At 37.8% G+C, this 23,854-nt stretch overlaps 1 protein-coding gene across 2 annotated transcripts in view; it reads right to left on the reverse strand.

Annotated features, from left to right (window-relative positions):
* The window catches only part of VTI1A (vesicle transport through interaction with t-SNAREs 1A), a 268,812-nt gene that overhangs the window by 148,208 nt on the left and 96,750 nt on the right, over positions 1-23,854 (reverse strand). The window lies entirely within an intron of this gene.

Below are 23,854 nucleotides of genomic sequence, written 5' to 3' on the forward strand. Positions count from 1 at the left end.
TCTACTGCATATAAGACACATTTTGCTAATAAAAGGTGGCAAAACTTTTTAAATTGTTTATTTGATGTAAGAATTACTAAGTACTCAACAATAAAGTTTTCTCTTTGCATTTCCGTAGGATTTTAAAGATAAATGTACCTTATTTGTAGGACCCTATGATTCTTTGTAGATTTTTCCACCCTCTCTCCATTATTTACAGGAATGGCTGATGAGCTGCTAATCATCCTTGTAGCTTTAGGGTATCTATTCACGAGGAAAGCACAACAAAATTATGACAAAAATCTCTATCAACTAATAATGAATTTCAATGTTTACCAGTCTCATTTATTGGAAACAATTTATTTCATAAGTAAATTATTGTATTTCTCCATTACCATTTCTCCAAGGCTGTTCACTTGTATCTATACATAGTATACCTTAAGTTACTTGACTATTTACTACTATTTTTGTTAGAATTTGCGTGAATTAAAAGAAAATGAGCTAACTCTTTAAATACAATCATTTTTTGAGTATGGATTTAACTGCATAAAAGTGTTTTTGCTCTCATTCATTTTCAAAAATGTATGTTTGAAGAAATCTTCATTAAATTATTATCTGTTTATTAATAATTCACATATGAAATTGAGCAGTCTTGTCTATTCAATGATTTGGAAATTCTGCCAGTGTAGACTATTCAAATAACACCATAACTGGTGGCATACAGTCTACATCATTTTTGTTCTTCCCTCTTTAACTTAGGTTTTAGCTAAGCAAAAGTTTTTAAACACTTGCTTTTGTCCATAGAGTTTGACAAAAAATCTGTAACATTCAGCTTCCTTTACTCAATTTCTCCTATTATAGGGTGTATATGGTAGGACTTCATCACATATTTGTAGACAAAAACTGCCATGCATGATTATATAAAAAAGTGTTATAAACATATTTCACTTTCTACTTCCATTACCGTGAAGAACTCAAAGCCTTGAAGCTAAATCACTTTAATTTTTGTAAAGATATGTCTGTTTCTGTAATTGCTAAACACTTAAAACTAGACATAGGTCATATCTGTTAAGTGACACAGTGTTTTTATTTTCACTTGATAGGGAAGAACACCTATTAAGGGCAACCAAACTGCACAAAGTCACTTCATGTGTTTTAAAAATCTGCTTTTATGGACAAATCTGTAATTTCACTTAGAAAAGGCTGCTGGCTCATACTAGCCTTATGCTATCCCAATTCATGCAGTAAAGCATGACTTTGCAGGGCTGGTTGAGGAAATACCTGTTCTCTAAGGAGAGAATTACTCTAAGCGGTCAACACCTGATTCTGTTTTTCAAGGTGGAGCACACAAAGTTGTGCTCACAGAACTGCTGCCTATAAAGATTCAAAATGTGAACATTGCCTCTAGATTTGAGGATGTTGCAGCCCAATATCAAACCCCAACTTTGCAACAAGCAAATATTTGTAAAGCTGAATACAAATAAGAATTACATGTTGACTGCGAGAAGGGTAAATTTTAATGTAAAATTATTTGCCTGAATATATGTAAATATGCACACACAGATCAACACATTTCAGTGTACATGTATGAGTATTTGTGTACGTGTATAAACACATGCAACTGCTTTGAAAAACTGGTTGAGAAAATTCTGATCATCAAAGGAACTCTGTACTAACTGTTGCACCCTGGATTTTAAACTAGCATTAGATTTTGCCTCTTTATTGTTTGTTTTACTTTTTACAGAACACTCTTCTCCCCGGGTCTCTCCTACAGACATTTAAGCTGGTCATTTCTAAAGAAATAAAAGGTATTTTGGTGTCAGGATTGCAGGATCAGGTCCTTTACATTAATACCTAATTGCACTGCACTAGGTTTCTAAAAAAAATTACGCACAGTGTGCTCGTGTGTGCGTGTATGTATTAAGTGCAAATTGCCCGAATGTCAGCAAATTACTGCCAGAGCTGCAAAGCATTTACATACCTTAGGCATGAGCAACCAATTGGAACTTTTAATCTTTTAACAAGTTGCTGTTCAGTGACATAATAATGAATAAAATGAAGAGTAATGAAGCTGACCATAAAGCTTAGCAAATAAACATTGTACACAAATATAACCACTCCTGACTAGCTCAGCACACAATCTATTCATGGTTTGCTGCCAGTTCCTATATGCTTGTGCCAAAACACACTCACATTCTCCTGCCATTGCTTTTGGTGTTACCACTGTTGTTCTTGCTGCAGATCTCCCTATTTGCTGCCCTCCCCATGCTGGGACCCGCTCTCATTACAAATAGCTCAGCTGCAGATAGCTTTATCTTTTTGCATTGTTCCAAGGAAGTTTTTAGAAGCTTTCTTGTCTCAATACTCCTGTCAAGGAAATCATAGAAATCACCCCCAGTATTACTGACAGAAACTTTCATTTGTTTTAAATCTGAATATACAGTCTGGTTTATCGGCACTGACAGGACAAGGTCATAGACCATACTCTATTGCTATTCTCACTCCTACCAAGAGTCCATGATTAAGTCACCTAAAATAAAATTCTACTTCTGTCAAAAGACATGGCAAATCATTAGCAATAGCTGGAAAGATGACTGACCACTCACTGTCTTTTATGGTTAGGAAAAAAGTATGTCTAATAATATACTTAGAGTATCTTTTCTAATTGCAACTGGCACACCCAAAACTCATCTCATTTTTATAGAGAGCAAGCCTACAAGGTATCAAATTCAATTTTGTTGAAGACAAACTTGGTTCAGTTGTTCATTATAATCCATGGAACTAAAAAAGCAGGCAGCTTTTTTAGCTGCAGAAAAGCAGATCTACAGAACAAGCAGAAGGATTCTGAGTTAGCCACCTGTAAGACAGCAGCAGAAATGAAGGCAGCAATAATGACCCTAAGTCACTGCCATGTGATACGACTTTTGAGGCAGAAATCCACTCCCAATCGAACTGATATCCCTATCAGAAAAACAGCCCCCAAACTTGTTCCAGCTGGCAACCATGCTAGTAGTCGAGGCAAAAGGCTGAGGATATAATAGATATGAACAAGGAGAGCATTAGAGGCTGTTCTCCCAGGATGGGAGAATGCACCATTGTGGAACGTTAAGGGAAGCTTGAATTGCTGTCTTTGTCATCTTTTCTCTGTAAAAAGAGAAAACTGCCTTTTTAAGATATAAGGATTTTAAACTGTATTATATTAAAAGCACCAAGGACAGAAACTAAAAAGCAAACATTTACCTTTTACTTATTCCTACGATGAAATAGCATGGTAACATGACATTACCGCTCCAAGGTAAATATTTACTTGTTAGTATTGGGCTCTGCATAAAAATATACCTACCTTCCCCACCCAAGATGACCCGCATTTTCTGTTACCAAGACCAAAACAACCACCCACCCCACAATTCCCAGTTTAGCAGGCTGCATATACCTCTCAGCCTGTGCTAAGATGCTTAAACATACAGAGTGATATTTGAGGCTGCAAGTATATGACTCTCATTTCACTCATCTTGGATAACAAACTGAGAACATAGCATGGCAAAAGCAAAGGCAGAAGTGTCTGCTTTCATCTTTCACTCCCATCCTAAAGGAGTATTAGCCATTAAGAAACTACAGCTGAGCAATGGCTGCATCCTTCCAGTGCTCTAGAACACCACACTGCTACCTTTTTTCACATTGGCTTCTGCTATCACATACTTTGGCATGTCACTTCAGGAGATAACAATATGGTGATTATCCAGACTAAGAGGACAACAAGCAGTACAAGTAAATTTTAAGTTATTTCAGACATGTTCAGCAATTTCCCTTGTACTATTTTATGGTGGATTTTGAAAATTCGTAAATCCTCTGAGTTATGTTTGCTCTTTGCTCTTTCTCCCTGTGGACATGAGAAATGTATGTTTAATGACATATACTTCTAGAAAACAAAAAATGTATCAACAGAGCAGGAAAAAATGACATTTATACAAGTCTTTTAGCATTCTCTTTTAGCATTTTATTCAGAACTAAAACCAGCTTTTGAAAGCAAACGCGTGCTCCTGATGCCAGCTATCAACATTGTCAGTGCCTTTGTTTACTCAATTACAAAATGAATATGTTGCTGCTCATTCAGCTAAAGGAGCACTGCGAGGCCAGTCTGCAGCTCGGCTAAACAGCGCTGGACGGAGTCCATCAGCTAGGGCACGGCAGTCTGCTCACATGCACACTGCTTTGCAAGGAGGGCAGCTTTCACTTACGAAATGTCATGGGATAATAGAAGCAATACGCATTTCAAAGTTAGATTTCTTTTTTCTTTTTTTTTTTTTTAATGCTACCATTTTTAATTTACAAATAAAGATTTAAATTTTATGTACAGCACAGGATCCCAGATATTGTGAAGTTCTTCATGCTAAGCCATGTAGGAATTTTACTGAGGGTTTTTGATTTTGCTTTGGAACAATTTAGCTTCACCTTAGGCTGAATCAGATTAAACATAGATGCAAACCAAAAAGTTTCTTCTTGGATCATTCTGATACTAAGGTACTTCTGCTTGAGCTAGTGTATATAGGAGGAATAGTACAGAAAAGAGAACTTTTGTCCAGTAATATTTTGAGAATAGATTTAGTCGTCAATTGGTTGAAGTGATTTAAGACAATATTATCAGATTTCTGCCCTTCTTTCCCTACCAGGTATCTGGCTAAGGCTAGTGCTTTCCTGTACCATCACCACAACAGCAGAGATGGCAAAAGATGTGTGAGCATTCCTCACCTGCTACAGGTAGGAATCAGACAAACCATCTGAGACTTTGATCACCTTGACTCACACATTTGGGAGCACTGTGAGTTTCATTACAGCTCTTTGGGCATTAACCTCCAACCAGCGTACAGTGACATTTTCTCTGCAAGATCTAACTAAAATGGCTGAATCCAGGCTCTCATCCTAAACTTTGTAATCTGCCATCTGATCTAACTGATGCAAGGCATTACAGAGATGTGTTTTCTCCAGAAAGCCAAATGCTTTCCGTGTAACAGCCGTAAGTGTAGTCCTACATGCTAGGACTACAGCTACCACAGAAGATTGTAGCAATTTGGGGTAACAAAGGTTAAGGTCAACCCAGAATGAAATAGTTTGACGTGGTTTGCGAACACTGAAAAGTTTCATTTCAAGATTTCCAACTAAAACAAAACATTCCAGTGTTTCCAAGCCAAAACTCTGCAGAGCTTCCTGTTCAGTGAGGAAAAAAAAAGACCAATGTTTTAACTTTCCACTTGGATTTGAAATAAAAAGGGTTGAAAAAATGGTATTTCCAAAGACAAAGCCTAGATATGGACTAGCTTCAGAGGTTATACATTTAGAAGATACTAGAAATTGAAATGATGCAATTCTTGCTTCACAAATACACATCCTAAGTTAATAATTCCTATGGCCAGCTCCACCAGGCCATTAGTCCTGTACAACTGACCTAGAATTGCTTCCTTCCCTAGTCATAGCCAAGTTGCAGCTTCATCTCTTTTTAATGTTGAGTGCTAAAAGATCTCAGAGTAGCTACTAGAAATAAGTAAAAAGGTATAAAAGGAGCAACGGAATTATTAACCAACCATGTCAGGTAAGGTAGGTAAATACAGCAATTAATATCTGGCTAAATCAGAATACTTTCTCCTCTTCGGACTGGATTTAAATGTAACAGTAATAAAAAAGAAATAAGTGACTACTTCTTTACTCAGTTTCCTCAACATCAGCATAATTTTGATGTGAAGTTATTTTTTGAGATATGACACTGAAAACCTTTAGCGTGACACTAGAAAACTTATAATGCCCAAAATATTTTCTCTATGAATGTAGCTGTATCACAAATTTAAAAAAAAAGCCTTTATATTTTGAACTATTTAATAAAAAACAAATGCAAAGCTGGCAGCTAAAATACTAAATGTAATAAACTCTTTGAATTAAGAGTTAAGTAATACCAAGAAAAATGAAGTGGAAAGGCATTCATTTATAATGTTCTCTAATCGAGATTGTGAAGCTTGTTGCAATAGAAAGACTGCCCTGAATAAATTCATTGTATTTTTAAATAGAGAAATTTCAGAGAACATAGTAGTTAGTAAATATTTAAAACCTTTGTGGTAAAGGCTTAAACCTCAAAATAACAAGGAAATGACAACTGTTTATTTTTCTCCACATAAAACTGGAAGTTATTGTAAGGTCATTATACTGCATGCCTGTTTTCTCTTTAAGAAGTAAATAATTACACCACTGATTTGAGTAGACCTGCCAGTAAGTCTACATGTGGTTAAGTCAGATAGACCGATGCTCTAAAATTGGCAAGTAGCTAGCTCCCACAAGCTATTAAGCAATTCTGAGGTCTAGGTAGCTCACAGCCCTTTTATCATATGTCTCTCAACAGAAAAAAGAAAAAAACACATTTAGACTATGGCTGTTGTGCAACCTTTGAACAAGGTTCTGCATATTCCACGATAACACAGAAGCAGAATTTGATGCAGTGTTCTCTCTCGGCTGCAATATTCAGCTGCAACATCTAAGCTCTCTTCAGAAACACATTTCTAACTCTCACAGGCACAAGAAAAATCTTCATAGATGGAAAATGAAAACAATTTACGATGACATAATTATGTTCTTGAGTTTGCAAGCAGCCTGAAATAACGACTGCGATGCCACTGCAATGAAGATTGCGTCAAATTAATGACTGTAATCAAACAATGGACTGTTGGTTGGTTAAATGCTATTGCTAATCATTGCTGTGCTGAAGATTTCAGCACTACTGTCAGTATGTGTTTCCTCTCTTCTTTTCAGGTACCAAGCCCTGAGCTGAAGGAAGCTTTGCTTGGTACTATGGAAGTTCCATCATGCAAGCTCTGCAGCCAACAGTGAACTGCAACTGGGCAGCTGCAGTAATCTCTAAATAAACAGTACCTATATGTCCTATATAAATAAAACTCTTTGATATTTAATCAAGTAAAACCCTTTGTTTATCAAATTGAATAAATCTGCTGACTCAAACTCAGATTCAAAACAAAACAAAACTAGCTAAACCACTCACATCATGGGTTAGAGGATGTCTCAAAGTCCTTTCTATAATTCTACATCCAAATGGAAATATGAAACCTGTATTATGCTGGTGACAGGACTGCCATCACATCAGCTCTAAGAAACACTGAGGCTCCTCCTCTAGCGATTTCATGGGACAGCACACACAGGAGGCAGCTACGGGAATGACTAACACAGAGAAATACAGGGGCCAAGGAACGCAGTGGACAAACTTACATGGTAGTACAAAGAACACGCTTGCATGGAAGAGTTTGCTGGCTGTAGAAGGCCAAGCAAATAACTGGGCATAAAGTTGAGCTCAGTGCAGAAACCTCAGCACAAAGGTGGATAAAGCAGATAGGCATTTGTAGCATCCCATATGAGAGTATTAAGGTGCTCCCTCTCCAGCTGAATTGCATCTGCCCCTTCTTAAGTAACTGAAAACATACACATGAACAAACAAGCACCCGTATACTGTAAGTTCATCATATTAAAGATTTCCCTGAGCTAGATTCTAAACGGAAATGCCATATATTGAGGGCTGGCAGTAGGTCTGAAATTCAAGTCTTGCTTGTTCATTAAGCCACAAAATGGTGACCTCTGTTAGGTCTCCAGTTTGTGGTACAGTCTAATTTCCACTGGTGAAGAAGCACAATGTTACAGTGACAGCTGACAGTGACCTCTAGTTAGCAATCATACCACTGAGGAATGGAGTTGTGGAAACCAAGCCACTTTTCCTTCTGGAGCATGGAAAAGCATTTTGCCAGGGCAGAATATGAATAATTCACTGCTGTTACATGAATGCTGGTTACAAAGAATGCCGGTTTCAATATTCCAATCAACCAACATTTTCTTCTTCAGCAATGAAAGTATTAAAATAAAAAGTATAAAGAAGAGAAAGATGATCAAACAATTGCAGATGATATCAAGTTCACTTACAGACCAGCACAGCGGAAGATGAAACAAGTTTTGGAAAAAGACTAAAACAAACAGAAGGGGAGTTGCAAGAATAAACAAACAAATAATTCTTTTGCCTTGAACTTCAAGCAGCAGTTTGATGTTTTTAATGGAAATACTCTTTTTCTTCTCTATAGTTTTGCTATATTATTGATATTTATTATTTGCTAAATATCAAAATTATAGATACATTCTTTAAAACTTGGGCTTTTTAGCCATGTGATGACAATGCATCTGAAAGGATCAACATATATTCCTTCTGAATAACTGTAACATATTTCTGATTTTTTTTTTCTCCTTCTTTCTCCTTTTTAATGCTGTAAATTTGCCATCTAATGATAAATTTGGGCATAAATCCTACAAAAACAGATAAACAAAATCAGTAGAATTACAGTAGTAAAGCTATGCAGATGTCTAAATATTTGCAGGTGTCTTAGACAATAAGCTTTCAGGGCAAGAACTACATATGTGTGATTAGTTAAGCAGTACATTTTAGGATGCTTGAAATATATGTAATAATAAAGTTAACTCTGCAGTGTATTTTTGTTTGGCTCACCAAATTAAATGCAGCATAAGCCTTCCATATTGTATTTTCTTTCTACACTTTCCATATGTACACATACATATACATAAGTATTTATACATTACATACAGGCATAAACATATTTTCATGCTACATATTCATCACACAGGTTACATTCTACCAGTAATGTATCCTGGTCAACAGCAAGCAACCACTCTCATCCTAAAAACTGTTTAGTTGCAAAAATGTTAATGAAATCCACAGAAACACTTCGGAACCATTTTTTAAATCTCATTACCATATCAAGGAGCTCCCTGTTAATCACTGTCCAAATTCATTTGGATTTATTGTATCACAGTTATGCTTACAATTAAATGCCACAAGGTCCCAGTCAGATTAAACAAATGATTTTTCCTGTAGTCCTTACAGGACTAGTAGTGACAAATCACATGGAAATAAAATATATCATAATTAATTAGCAGAGGCCCATAGATAACCTCTCCCACAAATCTCCATGGGCAATTTTAATAGGTTTCAATATTTAAATATAAAACCCTATGAAATTGCTTAAAATTTCAAGAAATACTTGCACTTGTTATAGGTAATGAATATGTCAGTCATAATTTTTTATTACATAATTATTTCTTTAGGGATGTTAGAAACAAGTAATTATTTTCTTAAAAATGAATCAGCAGCCACTATTTTAAGAGTGCCATTGTGAATGAAATATTATCAAACAATTGTTGTATTACTAACAACCGACATAGAGAAAAGAAACATTTCCTTATCAAAGCATGTAACATCTCACCATTGTAAAAAAAAAAAAAAAAAAAAAGTTTAATCTTCTTTACAGAAGCTTCAGTAAGCTAGTAGGAATTACAGGAAGATAACTCATCTTAATATTAAGCATGAATGCCAATGTGAAGAAAAAGGGGTTGGCTTCTTTAGTCTGATTTCCAATAGCACATGTCAGCTGTTCATTCCTCTTGTATGTGTTTGGGAAAGTAACAAGAGGACAGTATTTTAGAGATGCGTGGAAAAAATCTTCACATACAGGAAGAAATATTTTGTCAATACTATGATCTGGCCATGGCAAACTCCCTGCTTAAGAAATAGTAAAATCTACCTAATTCAATGTAAAACAATACGTCCCCCGAATGGACAGGATGGAACATATGAAAATTGCCAAACAACAACAAAAAAAATTTATTTCCAGAGTTAAGCATTCATCTGAACGATTTGGATTTGTTTATCAAGTAAAGCCACTAGTGTTCCTTCATAAAATCTTCAGTAAATCATCTTTTGTCTGCCTTCAATCTCTTCAAAACATCAAAATGTCTCATTTCTCATTCATTCCTTGCTAATGTTCACTTAGGGGGATATTCAAAAATGTCTGTGCTGGTCTGGGAAGACTGGTCTCCTGACGCTGGAGAGGAAGGAACCTAACTTAAAATAGATATTTAATCATGAAATTATTGAACTGAATTTAGCCTTGACATCTCTGTAATGTCAAAAGAAAGTCTTCAAGCTAAATAGGAAATCATACAAAATACCCAAATATCTACTTTGGATAGGAACTTAACTTCAGCCTAGAGCAGAGTAATTTATCTTGAGCCATTGACGAGCTAAAGAGCAAGTTATCTTTTCTTTCTTCAGTTATTCTAACTTGAGTTACGTAATTATGGTAGCCAATTTGCAGTATTCAAACAATCTATGTGGAAAAAAAAATACGTCTCTCACAAATTGTATAACTTCTTTCCTTTGGAAGCATCCCATATTGACTGCTCTGTTTGGCAGAGAAACAGCAAGCTTTGTTAGAGAGAGGTGGACAATTAAGGCTAATCTTCTAGTTTTACGAAGCCTGTGGGACAGTGTCGTGATATACCGACAGTCAGACTGAGAATGGGATATGTAAATGTTACAATATTCTCCAGGTCAAAATATCAGATGGGAGAAGAAAGAAAAAAATTAATTTGGCCTCTCTAGCAGGAATGAATAAATACACTGGAATTTGTAATACAGCCCTTCAGACTGTAAAGAGTGGCAAAAATAAAAGTTTAAAATACATAGATATGTTTTGCAAACACTTTTTCTCAAATCAAATAGCTATAACACAAGATTTTCAGGAAATAGAGTTCAAAAAGGGAAAAACAATCAGCTGGGGATTAAAGACAACTTCATAAACTTTAGAATAAAAATTTGAAAAAGCAATTAAGAAAATCAGCTTTTTGACAAAAACATAGCTTTGAAGAACTACAAAATTCAAGCAAAAATGTGATGAAAATGCACATGAACAATAAAATAATCTTGCAAAATTTTAAAGTACCTATGGAAACTTCTGGATATAAAGAGCTGAAGGCACATACACAGATACCCCACATCATGCTCCTGCAGCAAAATGGCCATAAACTCTTCAATAAGCAGACACAGGAAAATAGTGTCAATACAGGTCTGATGGCGAGCCATAGTACAGCCAGAGTTCGGCACTGTTCTGGAGAGATGTTCCCCAGACATTTATTCTGCTCCTGTTTGCCAGACTTTAGATAAACCAGTTGGGCTATCAAGATTTATGTCAGGGCTTGGATTAACAGCTCAGGACGTGAGAGCACAGGAACAGACATTACTTTATGTTCCCTGTGTTCACCCAAGCCTTACTGTATTCTCCTCAATCGTATCTGATGTTACTTCAGAACAGATGCTTTGACCATTAAGTCTCCTCCCATTTCTGCTGCAAGGTAAATTTTCAATTCACTAAGTGTAAATACCTCGAAGTGTAAAGTTCATAGTACATCAAGAGGTCTCACAAAATTACCTTAGGTGTATTAACTAAATTACCTATTGCTGTATAGATGAGGAGGTCTGTACCTGTGCCCTTCAGTGGCAGCTCACCATTAGATTAGTTTAGTTATAGGATGAAATCATACCCACTATTCATGAGCAGAATTAATTTTTGTTGAGGCTCTGTATGTAGCAAAATAGCCAGAACCAGTCAGTGGGTGATGGAGGCAATCATCATTAGCTGACCAACTGTGCACTCATAAAAGAACAGGAGCCAAGAACTGAGTTTCAGATAGCACAGAAAGTACTTGAAAGGTTGTTTTCAGTGAGCTAGAAAATAGGAAGCTAGTGGCATAATAAAACAAGGAGAGGTAATGCAAAGAAGCAACAGGCTTGGAAGCTATTTGAAGCAGCAATGAGAATGGAAAAAAAAGCAACAACACTATGATAAAATCAAGAAAGTATTAATATGTGAAAAGATCTGGAAATGTGTGGATGCTCAGGAAATACTATATATTAGGGGTGTCGTATAAGTCAGATTTGCAAACCTCATGTGTCACCTAGATATTAGAGCCTACAGAGATTAGAGATGAAAATCTGCCACTGAAGGACCAGAAACAGTTGGTAGAAACACTTGTGACCAAAAGATGTGGAAAGTTTAAGCTTTAATACACAGGAAAATTCTGCAAAAATCAACCAACCAATGTTTGTTAATCGTAATACTGTGTTAATCAAACCTACAAAATCCCCCTGATAAAAATAAACCCATCAATAGGGTTGCCAATCACCACCGTTAACCTTTACAGAACTGTTTTTTTTTTTTAAATATTTCTGAATACAAGCAGTGACATAGGATTCTCTTTTGTTTAGTTCATTATACATTGTTTTTCTTAGAACAGCTTCCATTTTATAGAAACCCATGAGATTTCAACAACTTTATGAAGACAAAAAATAATTATATACTTTTAAATTTACTTGAAACCTCATGAAAAAATAAATACATAATTGTTAAACCAAAGTAGTATCTAATCAGTTGCCTTTCACATCCTAACACTGACCCTAATCTCTGGGGTGTAAACAAACATGCATACTTTGTGCAAACTTTAATCATAAAAAAGAATTAAATATATTCCAACATAAATATTTCAGCAAATAGCCATGTGAAGAAACATGAATGTTTAATTTAGACATCACCTCTGTCGCTATCTGTTAGACATCATGCCAGTGTTTCTCCTCTGGGAATTCCAAAATATAACCAAGTTTCCAGTGCCTAACTGAAAACGATATTCCTCCTTACCCACACAATGCCCATCTACTTCTAGGAACATTTACGTATTTTAATATTCAACAAAATCTTTCTCCAGGTTGAACGTTACCTGTATTTGGTCAGTCCATGTTTTTACTAAGACTACCTACAAAGTCTGAATAATCTTCCATTGCCTTGTTTATGCAGGAAGGAAGGATCTAGCATAAAGGCCAGATTCTAACAGGTTGACTTACAGAGAATACCATCTTCTTTCAACTATTTCCACTAAAGCACAAGTAATTGCCAAATTCCTCAACTAGAACGTACCACTGTGGTCAACTGCAAGATCCAGTGATATAGGGAACATCCTTTCATCTATTCAAGAGCTTAGCAACAACATGTGAGATAGGAAGATATGTGTTTTTAGTATTTCTCACAGGGACTAGAGACATGGACTTAAATGAAAGTGACCAGGTGAAGAAAAATGTATGGTTTCCACACGCTTTGTGATTCTAGATAGTGCTTCTTTCCTAATTGCATAAACGTGCCTTTGATCTACACAGCCTCAACTACACAGCCATGTGATGACCTGCAATTCTACTTGAACTGTGGTTCCTCTTTGGGCATAGACCATGAACAAAGTTTAGCTGAGTGTCTGGAGAGGCCTGGATACACAATACAATAAATGTGTCTACCTGGAATGAAGTTCTGTTCATGAACTGAGTTCATTCTTCTGTGTACACACATACCGTATCATGAACACTAGAAATCTGTATTTAAATAGCACCCTAACATTAAGGTTTTGCTCTTCAATCACCGTACATATTAAGTCTAAAAAAAAGAATGAAAATATAAGTCATCATCATTTTGGAAGCACACACTGCAGCATTTCCATGAAACCAGATATTCAAGTGCAGAACAGGCATTTCTCAGAGCACGCTGTTGAACTCTTAACGGGGTATCAGAATGTGAAAGCAACTCGAAAAGAGCCGCAACTGCAGCATTTTACAGTGTCCTTGTTCTCCTTTTCTCTATCTATTCTCTCCTGAAGCGTTCTAACAAATAAAAAGGTCAAGATGGGATCTATGTCCATGGCCTTTTAACCACATTTTACTTTTGGGGATCTTAAGTTGAACTTTAGGTATTTACTGAAGTCGCCTCAACATTCTCAGTACCTCCCTACGGGAAAGTTCTGTTTGCAAGAATGGGTAAAAATATGTAGCTATCTTCAATTAATGAGAGAATTAATATATTACTATGTATATAAAGTGGATATTAGAAAAGAGATCAACAACAAGAAACACTGCAATCAAATACATGTCTAGCTCAGAATCAGCCAGAGAACATCCATCCTATAAGCCAACATACACCAGAAACAGAAGTTCCTTGCAGCATCCTTTAACAAACATGAAAAAAGCCTTTAAGATTAAAAGCCACCATTACTGTGCTTGAGTGGAAGAGCATGAGAAAGATCAAGGACGTGCCGGCGTTCTAAGCCCTTGAGAACCTGGGTGACTTCTTCAAAAGTCACAAATGAGCACAGAAAGCAGACCCTGTTCTACACTAAGAAGGAAAGCCAAAAAATCCACAAACCTACTTCCTGCTGATCTGGCCAGGGATAAAAAGATCCCTCATAGCTGAAAAGCTGGTGAATTATGTAACACTTACAGTGTATGCAGGGTGCACAGAGGTTTTAATGGCAATAACAATGGCTACTCTTATCCTATGTCTACGTATGGACAGCTTCAGAAGATAGTGGAGAAAAAAACACACACTTTTGTGGTATATAAAAAAGTCCTGTTATTTGCTTACTCTCATTTTTGATACTTTTGTGATTTAGGAGAAAGGACATCAATTTTTGAAGTGAACAAAACAGGAGAAATCTTGATTTCTGTTGCAGGCCTTCACACCTATAATAATTAGTTTAAAACTGGCTTATTGGCTGACAGATTGCCATTCAAAGCAAGAAATAAGAATTTGTTTCCAAGTGGAACAATAAAAGGAACTGGAGTTGGCCCATAGGTAACTCTCATACTGAAATCATAAAGTAATGTAGGTTGCCTTTTCCTAAACAGACTGTGAAGCAATAAATTAATCAATCAACAAAATATCCAATCCACATCATACGTTTAACCTGGCTTTGTAAACTGAAATTCTGACTGGCAGAACTTTCAGCCACAAGGGGGGAAGAGCGCAGCTTTCCCTCTAACACATGTTCATTAACTTAATTTGTATAAAAGGTAAGAACCAGTGTTTGTCTATATATGTAAGTTGTGAAAGGACAGCAGCTGTGTCCTTTACTTCATAACATACTTTTGGAGATGACTATAGAAAGAAGACAACCACCATCAACACTGGCTGAAATTGAAACAGTTAATTTTCTTTGGAGAAAAGGTACAAAAGTAGTTCATGTGCTCAGTCTAGAACTCAATATGCATGCACATATCAAATTTTATTCATATCAATTATGTAAGTGATATATTTGACATAGCATTAAGTAACTATTTTGTGTTTTGGGGATTTATATCAAATCTGCCAATGCATTTGAAGATAGACCACACAAACCTTAATCATATAGATGTTGTCTTCCCTTCTGACTGCTGTGCTATGCAAGGGAACAAATTCTGTATTTTGGAAGCTCAGAGACGTGCAGACCACATCTCTAAGTTGGTGAATCATAGGATCATAAAATCATTTAGGTTGGAAAAGATCTACAAGATCATCAATTGCAACCATCACCTAACACTATCAATAACGACTGTGCTTGCTAACCCAGGAAAGGTCCAAACAGAAAGCCGTAACACCTATACTCCAAATAAGATGACTTGCTAGCTAGTTCCTGAATGATTTAGTGTTGACCCTAAAATATTTGAGATGCTTCTGCATTTCTGGGCAGCACGAGGCACTTGCGGAAGGAGTTTTCCACAAAAGCAAAAGGCATTATTGCCACTACACTTTGAGCAAAGGACCATGCCTCAAAATAACTGTGACTGGAACAGCAGAGGAAGAAATTAATAGTCCACAAGGTTTGATGGAAGATTTTTAGGATTTCTAAGGTCTGCACTAGTGGAATAAGCAGAAAAATATGGAGCAGTCAGACAGGAACAGTATTATGGGGCATAGTACTGGATGTTGGAAATCTTCTCCTGTACTTAACTCCTAACAATTCTTTTTCTCCCAAACCTCATATACCCTGTTCTTAGTAGTTCAGTTCCAGGACACTGGCTATAGGTAGCTGATGAAATTGCTGCAAGTCCAGGGGCATCCATTCACTGCCTGAACTGAATGTTCTTACTCCATTATGTACTTCTAAACCACTGCAATTACAGAGAAAAGTACATCAGTTTAAGCCACCATTGCAAGCCAGCATTGATTGCAACAAAGCAGTAATTAATATACAATTGGTTATCGTTGCTCATCTGAGAAGCAAATCATGAAGCTACCACAGCTGAATTGATCATAATCATCCATTCACATCCTAAATCATACCATGTGCTTGTACAGTACTCACTACAGTGAAGTCTTGATTATAGTTTGAGCCTTTAGGCACTATACTAATTGAATAACAAAGTAATGATAATAAGCAACAGAAGTTTTAAAGAAACTTCAGCATATACATTTTGCACCCAACACCCTGCAATTATCCCATTGATAAGTACAATTTTAAGTATCAAAAATCTGGTTAGTTAAATTTTCTCAGTCTACCAGGCTTAAACTTTTAACAATGCTTCCTTTGAAAAGAAATTAAAAAGAACTAACCTGAACACTTTAAAAAAAAAAAAAGGGGTGGACGGGGTGGGGGGAGAAGAGAGCAAATAAAAAAAACAAAACACACTGGCCAAACACTGAAAGAAACCCTTTAAGTATGTTCTATATTTTGGAGTTGATCAAATTCCTGGCCTATTTGCAGAAAACTCATTTAGATGTTAATAGCATGCACTATGGAAAGCAAAAGTAAATTAAAAAAAAAAAAGAAAAAGAAATAGTAAATGAAAAAGCTGCTTGACTGAGGCTGCCCAGTGCTGGCATGCACAGAAGCTGCAGTTGCTACTAAAAGGCAGTGCTGAATGCTTATTAAAATATACCTGAGTCCTACACAATGCCAGGCAAAATTACAACTCTTAAAAAGATACCTAATCTCACAACTCCTGTGGTCTACATTGCTGAGAAAAGACAGCAATAGATTAAGAAACTCTTCAACTTTTTAGCTCCAAGAGTCTTCCCTCATCTTTAGACTTCTCTTTAAGGATTAGCTCCTCATCGTTTTAAACATATATGCATACGTATGTATGTATCTAAACATGCATCTTATCACGAACATCTTTGATATATATCTCGTATATGAGTTTCTGAGAAAAGAAAGAAGCAAATAGCACGACAGTGATTATCAGGAAGTAGTCACAACTTCAGTGCCACATCAGGTACAGCGCAGGATAAAGCCTGCTATAGGCACAGCCCTTACACAGTCTGGGGCCGTGCATGCCAGCTAGCTTTCCGCCAGGTAGCACTGCCAGCACTATGCAGTATTTTTCCTGGGATATTGTTCTGCGCTGACCACAAACCGAAGCACAAACTTTATGAGCAACAACTCCAACAACTTCAGAAATGGCACCAGGCCAGCAGGACACACCCTGGAGTGCATTACAGCACTGCCTTGTAAACTCTTTTATTAATTTCACAATAAATGCTCAGAAATCAGACTTTTTTGCAGGTGATAATGAAATATAAAATCAAGGCAAAACAGATGGGTGATAAATTCTTGGCACCAGTCTAGTTTAAGTGAGTTTTAGCATCTCTTTCCGGCAGGCCCAGCCCTGCTCCTGCTCTGGATGCCTCAGCAGCACACATCGCCATGGCCTTTCACTAAGTACTTCGCCTCTCTCACACTGCCTTTAAAGTTTCAGTTACTGTTACAAAATCCAAATGTGGAAAGGTTTAACACTTGATTTGGTTTTGTTCAGGTTAAAATCCACTGCTGCAGTTCAGGGTAAAACTTTTTTAAAAGATCCATAAACTTTTTATGCACTTTTCAGCTCAATACCAGCTCATTTTTCTTTGATGACATCAGTGCAGCAGTGCCTTTCCCGCTTCAAAAAGGGACTAAACTACTGAGAACTTTCAATAGTTCCATAAAATGAGGCCTATGCCCCAAAAGGGGAAAGTAAGTAACATCGCAGCTCTCCTCCTTTCACACCACTTCTCCAGCTGTCAGAGGAAAATTACAAATGGCCAAGCTTAAATGGAAGATTTGAAAAAATCACAGAAAACCTATAAATGAATCAGAGCTAGAAAACACATAGGGTTGCATTAACAAATCTCTCACAAACTGAAGGCTGCAAGGTCTGTTTGAAGGCAAAAAATAGTGGACTTTATCTCTACAAACCTGATTCAGCTTTGGAAATCCCTGGCCCGTTTGAAGAGATTGATATTGGGCTTCATGGCTACAGACCTGAGTTAACTCTGGAAACCCCCACTCCAAGGTATAAAGGCTGATGAGATTGTATGAGCCAGTTTGCCTCTCTCCAGAAAAGCACCATTTTTATTCATGCTGATCTGTGCTGGAGAAAGAGGGAGTGGACAAAGGCAGCGAGCTGTTTGCCCTGGGCTAAGACCTGCCCCTTGCCACCTCTGGCAGCACACAGACACGCGAAGGCCCTGGGAGCATGGAGCACATGGTGGCTTCCCCCTTCTAGTTGCTGCTGTGCAGTTGCATCCAGCAAAAATACAAGTCGTGGCCAACACAGGTGGTTTCCCTTCCCTTCAGAATGACCCTTATATCCTGTTGCACCACCCAGCTTAAAACTGTGTCCACTTTGTCACCACTGAGCCTGCCAAAATTGCAGAGGGGGGATAAGCTGCCCAAGAGTGGTATAAACCACTTTTGTCATAAAAGGAAGCATATGACTGGAAGCCGTGTCTACGCTAAGGACTGGTTCAAGAGCAGGACCACATCTGCTTATACAAACCACTAACCTCCCTGATGTGTGCAAACCCATAAAAAAGAGTAGCGATGTCCTGAGCGCTGAGGACTCGACTCTGCTTGCTCACAAATAGCCCAGACGCTACACAGGCCAGGCGCAGTGATGGTCAGTATAATATATTTTCTGGCTGTGGTTATTGAAGGTTGCTACAATTAAAACCATAAATAAAACAAACTTAAGTCTGTACTCTGCATTAGAGATGTTCATTTGCTGCTAAAGGCATAATGACCCGTACATAAGGCCACCCTGATTCCTCTGCTGGTCTTCTACTTGGACTGACAGACGGGATTCAACACACTGGCAGGCACACGCCGCAGCCCTAGTGGGGGGATCCACATGGTCCACACCCATGGGAGTCTGTTCTTGAAATCAGAAAAGGGAGAAAGCCTGTGGGAACTCGTCTCCTGCTTTAACCTCACTCATCCAGCAGTATCAATGTCTACGAATTGCAGAAGCTATGGGAAAGAACAAAGAGAAACTGCATAAAACCTAGTTATTTTAACAATCTATTTTGTACAGTAATTAATCAGATCAGCTCTCTATGGGGCTCCAAATATCCTAAGGTAAACTTAATTCACTGTAATCAAATTAAAAACTATTGAGCTAAAAGTTACAATGCCTAGTAAGGATAAAAAATATCCCTATAAAAACTCCAGACTTTTTAAAGAAGGGAACTAGCAGCTATGCAGAAACCAAATGGCAGAACAAGAGAACATACAGTGCAGAAATGCCCCAAATCAGAAAATACCACAAAGAAAAATGTTTATTTTGATCCTTCATTCTAGCTTCTAAAAGCTTTCATCTTAAAATGAATCGCAGTATTATGTTCAAAGGTGAATGATACTATGTTTTCAGGGATATAGCATGCGTTAGATAGAGCTGACTGTCACCTTGCTTTCTTTAATGTAAAAGTCTGAATTGCAAAGTCGGTTCTAAGCTAATGATTGTACTTCCCATTCTTTACAGGCAGAACAGAAACTGTCTGTTTTGAAAATGGAATTGTGTAGTATCCATAAAATAAACAATTTATGCAACTGTATTAGTACATTTTTCCATTCACGACAGCATACAAAAATTTTCTTGTATACACGTGCTCACCTTGAAACAATTCAATAATTTGTTCATGTGAACATGTGTGGCCTATGGATTGCCTGTGAACTATTTGTCCTAGATACTATTTTGATTACTTGCAATTCTTATTTTTCTCTCTGCAACACAAGATTAATCACCTCCATCTCACGTTATTGTTCTTACTTGCTGACTGGATGGACCCCAAAGAACTTTCATATTCACATGCCTGAGACAAATATTCATAATTACATACCTTTGCATGATTATCTCTTACCATTTCTTTTCTCTGGAACATTCCCTCCATTAAACACTTACTATTAGGAACACTCAAAGTGAATAAAAAGCAACGTGAATAACTAAAAAGGCATTCACAATATTCTTCTACTGAATGCTAACAATCATTCTTTCTCTAAGCTAACAGCATCATTCCAGACAATGAGTAAACAAAACAAAAAATAACTCCAGAACACCATCCAGAATGCAATTACATCAAAAAAATTCTACTATAGTATTACACGTAAGAAAAAAATCCAAAACAAACAGGAAGTTTTACTGGAAAACAGTTTTCCTGGGGAGTTTTCCTTTTAAAAATAGCCTGAGAGCCAGAAGTTTGCATATCCCCCTACCCTCTGAAAATTGGATGATAGATCTTACTTTTCCTAAAATTATTACTGAACTTATGTTCAGAAATACAAGCTCAATGACTACTTGATTTGTTAGGAGAATGAAAAGGGATAAACAACTCAAAGTGTTCTGAATAAATGGCAATTTAGCAGAAATACAGTGTTTCCTTGAATGCTCTTTTGGCTATGAGCAATAATGCTGCCACAAAAATCTGGTTTGCATCATCCAAATGCTTGAAAAAAGAACACATAATTTAGGAAAAAAATGATGGCTGCCACTTAGCCATAAAGAGCAGCACTAGTGTTAGAAATAGCTTTTCTACGATATTTTTGTTCATGTTCTGTTTTTTTTTTCAGCAGTAGAAGTAATTATGGTGGTTTGTGAGGGCAGCGTTTAGTGCTATTACCCTTTAAACACCGTACACAAACACCGAGCCTGACTCCAGGAAGGTTGAATGTGGCCACAAGCAGGGCAGCAGCCACATCCTTGCCTTCAACCCATCTAGGAGCCCCAGTGATTTCACGAGAAGTAAAGGCTGCTCTCAAGCAGAGGTGTGTTGCCTTTGATCCAATTTCTTGTCTGTTTGAAAGAAGCACTCTTTCACACTTTATATGATAATTTTATGCACAATACTTTAACCTAGAAGAGCCAAGTGGAATTACCTCCTTTTGGTTTCACAGACCGGAAATTCTTTCACTTTCCTTAGGAAATGGAGCCCAATGCCAAATCTCTTCTCCTACCTGTGCTCTGTGAACTTTGTATTTCTACCTCCAGGAAGATCTTCTACAAGCCTGAGAAGCTTCTTCAAAGAAAGGCAACCTTACAAAGCTAGGGAAGGATTTCTGAAACAGTATCACTAATAAAATGGGCACTGATGATGACAGTGTGGGCCTAGGCAGATTTGAAGCTCAGGATGCATTAGGTGAGGATTTTACCACCTGTGTTTGAGGAATTAGCTTGTATCAGCCCAGTCTACTGCAGTGACTGACCCCTTAGGGTGCAAGTCTGAGGAGGCCTCTGCAAAGGCCAGCTGTGAGGTGTGCAGAAGCTCTGGAGCGTGCTGCCAGCCTGCGCCGCCACTCCTGCACCCAGCGCTGCCTCCCCAGCTCAGCGCCGAGACCCTATGCAGCCAGCAGAAGACTGCGAGAGTGTGCAAGGAGAAATGCACTCTGCTTCAGATCCTTTCTCTTGGCACAGAGCTTGATTTTACTTTGGCGTATAATTCACAATTAATTCAGATGTTTGTGCAAGTGCTCGGCCGAATGCCAGCTCATTTTTCTCAACCTTCTTTTGTAATAATTTTCTAGGAAGGTGCCTTTGAGACTGGTTCTCTAACTTCCTCCCGAGCCTCAGAGGGACTCCGTTCTACTGACCCTCCAACTAGCTGGGGGAGACTGGAAAACTGGCCTTCACCATCTGAATGACAGGCAGGAAACAAAGAACGCGGGAGTTTCTGCAGCCCCAGCGTAACATGAATCACTTCCTCCAGAAATGAGTGATAATAGCATGTATATTGCATGAATCCTTTGCTGTGTTTTTAACCCTTACTGGGAAAAAAAAAAGCAAGTCACTAGTAAGGGTGGTGCACTGTGAACATAAACAAGTCTCGCTCCGCACTTAGCATGAGACCACAGGGATGGCCCATTTATTAACACTTGGTTTTGCTCCAATTACGAAGCTCTTCGGTATTCCCTTCCTCTTGCAGCAACCCGTCAGCTGACTGCAACAAAGTCAATACACCAGTTTGCACAGTTTATAAAAATCAAATACACTTTGTCAACCAGCTGACTGGCACATGAAGCGTGGTCACTTTAACGGCTAGGTGTGGAATCAGCAAAAATGCAAGTAGCACCACAGGACAAACCTCTCAGTTCACAGAAGAAATATTACCTTTCCAATCGATGGATTAAGTGCCCTGTAACTGGCTTGCACAAAGGGCGTGTCTGCCTAATTGGGCTAATTGCAAGGAGCATATTGAGCACCCCACATTCCTCAGCCCAGACAATAGGTAAGTGACACACCTAATCCGTTTAAATGGGATGCCTGGTGTTGCCTGCAAATCTGTTTATACTGTTTAGCAAACGTGAATTAGTATTTGCTAGCATAAATGCCCTGCTGTGCAGATCTTTGTTAACTTCAGGCTACTTCCTTGTTCTCTTAAAGCTGTTAAATGAGTCATTCTGGCCCTAATATGCTGCAGTGCTCTGTCTACTACTTATCTTGCAAGACTATTGTTTTCTAATGCATCCTCATGAAACCCTAAAAAGGTCTTCATTGTGACAACAATTTGTTCAATAATTACAGGTTCTCATGAAAAAAGACCAATACACTCGCTGGAAAATCATATATCCAGATGGGGAGTAGAGGGAGGAAGAGATAAAGGCAAGCTCAAAGTACTTCAAAAAAAAAAAAAGAAAAAAAGACAGGTCTGGTATAAGAAGTCTATAAGCTATTTGGCATTCTCATCATTACAGAAACAGAAAATTAATTAATGACTATGCATTTTACATAGTCTCTTAGGAGTCTATAGGGATACTGCATCAGGGAAAAGGTTAATTTGTGTGGTCTTTGGGTTGCTCTTTGGCTCACAAAGTGATTGAAAGCAATGCTGTCTGTTATTAACAAAGCATTGACCATTCAATCCTCTGTGCCCAAGGTATGGAAGCTGTGGTCTGTGCTCCAAACTGTTTACAATACAAACACACTTACAAAGGAACTAGTAACAAATTGACCTTGTATCTTTAGCTCTAATAAAAAAAATAATACAACAACCAAACCCACCATGAATATTATGGTTTCTATATATCAGCAAAAAAAGCCACTGAAGGCCTCAGTTAACTTTTCAGACTGTAGTTAACTCTTCAGATAGCAGAGGGCAGGGATGCCACCCAGACGAGCACTCAAATCATATACACGCACATCTGTCCAGGGCATGAGTTTACGACTTGACAGCAGTGGCTTTCTGTGACCTCTCAAATTTACCTTCTGACCCTGTGACTCCTTGATCACCACCTCAGTAGAAAAACAATTTTGCCAAACCTTGCTGTGATGTTCTGCCAGATGAGGAAAGAGACAACTGCGAGCCTGGCCTTACTTCAGTACTGTGGCTGCGATAAACGAATAGCCTCCTAGCCTCTCAGTATTTCAGAAAGTTTCCTTCTCTCCCTCTGCTCTCCCTGAGCAAGTGGGAAAAGCCGTGCTCATCACCAGAAGTCCTCTATCACTTTAAGAACAGAAACATGAAGACCCTTACCATTTTTATACTTCTGTTCATTCTTTTCAACTCATTCTAACTCCTTCCCCTGGGAGTTAGCCCTCCACCAAAAGTTTCTTTCAGTGGAGCACCAGCTCTGTCTATTAAGCTTACCCACCCCTGCTTAGCCTTAACACTGCTTTCTTTGTACTTGCCTGGTGAACTGACCAGCTCCGTAGTACAATGGCTACAATTACTAAATTACACTGCCTGTCACTGCCTTTTGTATCACACCTCTAACAGGTGTCATTACCATGATAGGCAAATTGTAATAATCTATTCACAGCCCCCACAGTCTTAATAATGTAGTTTATTTTATTTTATTTTACATAATGTATGTGTGAATACTGCAAGCGGCCTGAATGGCTGGTAAATACACTGGGCTGAAAGACTGAACTGCAGACACAAACAGCAGC

Source organism: Cygnus atratus, chromosome 7, assembly GCF_013377495.2.
Source record: "Cygnus atratus isolate AKBS03 ecotype Queensland, Australia chromosome 7, CAtr_DNAZoo_HiC_assembly, whole genome shotgun sequence".
In the NCBI taxonomy this organism is placed as follows: Eukaryota; Metazoa; Chordata; class Aves; order Anseriformes; family Anatidae; genus Cygnus; species Cygnus atratus.